We start from the raw sequence: 2,208 nt of genomic DNA, 5'->3' as shown, positions 1-2,208 counted from the left end.
AGGTCCTCCCAATTCTTAGTCCTTTAATACCTGTTTTTCTCCTTCTCTTATTCTGTTTAGTTTTTTCAATTCATACAAAACCATATCCAGGCCGTCACTAATAATTCTACACGACAAATGTTTCTTGTAACAACCCCACAGTATCACCCCTTACCACAAAATCTTCCTTCAGCTTAATCTCTCCCACTCTAGGTTCCCACACCGCCCCAATCCCGCTGGAAGCAGCCCTGAGAAACATCGCCCATTATCTCTCCATACTACCTCTAAAAATTTTCGCCGCCCCAACACTTTACTATTTCGTTTTATTTTTCTTTTTAATATAAGAAGACAGGAATGTCAGGCCTCTGAGCCCAAGCTAAGCCATCATATCCCCTGTGACTTGCAGGTACACATCCAGATGGCTGGTTCCTGCCTTAACTGATGACATTCCACCACAAAAGAAGTGAAAATGGCCTGTTCCTGCCTTAACTGATGACATTCTCTTGTGAAATTCCTTCTCCTGGCTCATCCTGGCTCAAAAGCCCCTAAAACAGCCCCACCCATATCTCCTTTCGCTGACTCTCTTTTCGGACTCAGCCTGCCTGCCCCCAGGTGATTAAAAGCTTTATTGCTCACACAAAGCCTGTTTGGTGGTCTCTTCACACGCACATGAATGAAACAAAACTCTTGGCGTCCAAATTAAGCCATCAAAGCCTCAGCTTCCACAGTCAAGGCTCTTTTAGAATTTGCCTAGTGGGTTTTCTGGTGAAAACTAGACTGCCCCCAAAAAGTGTGGGCTCCCTTTTATCACTGACCTTTGCTTGAGTCCCTTTCTAGACATTATTAGATGGCAACAAAGAATGGAAAAGCACAAATCAAACTGATATCCCATGTGCTGACTGATCCAGATTCAAGTGGTAACTGAGACAACTGAAGACTGAAAATAAAATGGCTTCCTGTTGACAGCACCCTGGTCTTGCTGCATACTTGCTGCTTTTGTGTTCTCATTATTAATACAGAATTTCGGCCTTTTAAAAAAAGTATTGCATGTGAGTATGGATCAATTGCTATAAAGTTGAATTTGTATAAGAAGCATGCTGTGTAACCCAGGAAGCACGTTCATCTTCAATGTAGTAATAATGCCTTTCCTATGTGCCAGTTGCCATTTGTTTTACAGGTGTTAATTTGTGTACTCCTCAGAACAACCCTGTGAAGGGGGTACTACATTTATAAAGGAGGAAACAGGCACAGAGAGGTTGAGGTATGTACTGAAGGTCACACAGTAAGTGGCACAGCCAGGATGTTAGCTCAAGTAGTCTGCATCCTGTCTGAGCTCTTAACCACTAACATATATGAGCCCTCATGGTCCCATAGACTCAGCTACTTTATCTCTGGCTTCATGCCTTCAATTTCCCTTTTTTAAATTTTATTTTATTTTATTTTTGATACAGAGTCTTGCTCTGTCACCCACGCTGGAGTGCAGTGGTGCAATCATGGCTCACTGCAGCCTCAACCTCCTAGGCTCAAACCATCTTCCCACTTAGCTTTCTGAGTAGCTGGGACTACAGGCGTGCCACCACGCAGGGCTTTATTTTTTTATTTTTTTTAGAGACATGGTCTCGCCATGTTGCCCAGGCTAGTCTCTAACTCCTGGGCTTAAGTGATCCTCCTGTCTCTGCCTCACCTCCTAAAGTACAGGTGAGAGCACCACTCCCAACCCCAGGAGTCTTGCTCTGTCACCCAGGCTGGAGTGGCAGTGGCGTGATCTTGGCTCACTGCAACCTCTGCCTCCTGGGTTCAAGTGATTCCCCTGCCTCAGCCTCCTGACTAGTTGGGATTACAGGCGCCTACCACCACATCCAGCTACTTTTTGTATTTTTAGTAGAAACAGGGTTAACCATGTTGCCCAGGCTGGTTTCGAACTTGTGACCTCAACTAATCTGCCTGACTCGGCCTCCCAAAGTGCCGGAACTTCAGGTGTGTGCCACTGTGCCTGGCCCCAGTTTCCCTTCTTGAAGCTCTGCCGTCTTCCTGTCTTCCTCATGTGCTCCACCGCTCAGTTTCAGAGTTGAGATGGACTGACCCAGTCATAATTTTCCAGTCCTTCCTAGTGTCTTCTCATAGCATGCCCCTAGTAGAGACAAGAGCACTCATCTTATGATACACATTTAGTTGGTTACATGCCCATCTTTTTCGGGGGACTCTTTAAGGGGAGACATCTTATCTTAT

The 2,208-nt window shown here is 45.2% G+C and overlaps 1 non-coding gene across 1 annotated transcript; it reads left to right on the top strand.

The window, feature by feature from the left end:
* Positions 1–702: 702 nt before the first annotated feature.
* Positions 703–764, top strand: LOC115936356 (U7 small nuclear RNA). Its single transcript, XR_004071848.1, has one exon. It is a non-coding gene; the product is annotated as a U7 small nuclear RNA (small nuclear RNA).
* The last annotated feature ends 1,444 nt before the right edge of the window (positions 765–2,208 follow it).

Source organism: Gorilla gorilla, chromosome 9 (assembly GCF_029281585.2).
Source record: "Gorilla gorilla gorilla isolate KB3781 chromosome 9, NHGRI_mGorGor1-v2.1_pri, whole genome shotgun sequence".
NCBI classification, from domain to species: domain Eukaryota; kingdom Metazoa; phylum Chordata; class Mammalia; order Primates; family Hominidae; genus Gorilla; species Gorilla gorilla.
The sequence above is the reverse complement of the archived record's forward strand: the minus strand, read 5'-3'. Positions and strand labels throughout refer to the sequence as shown.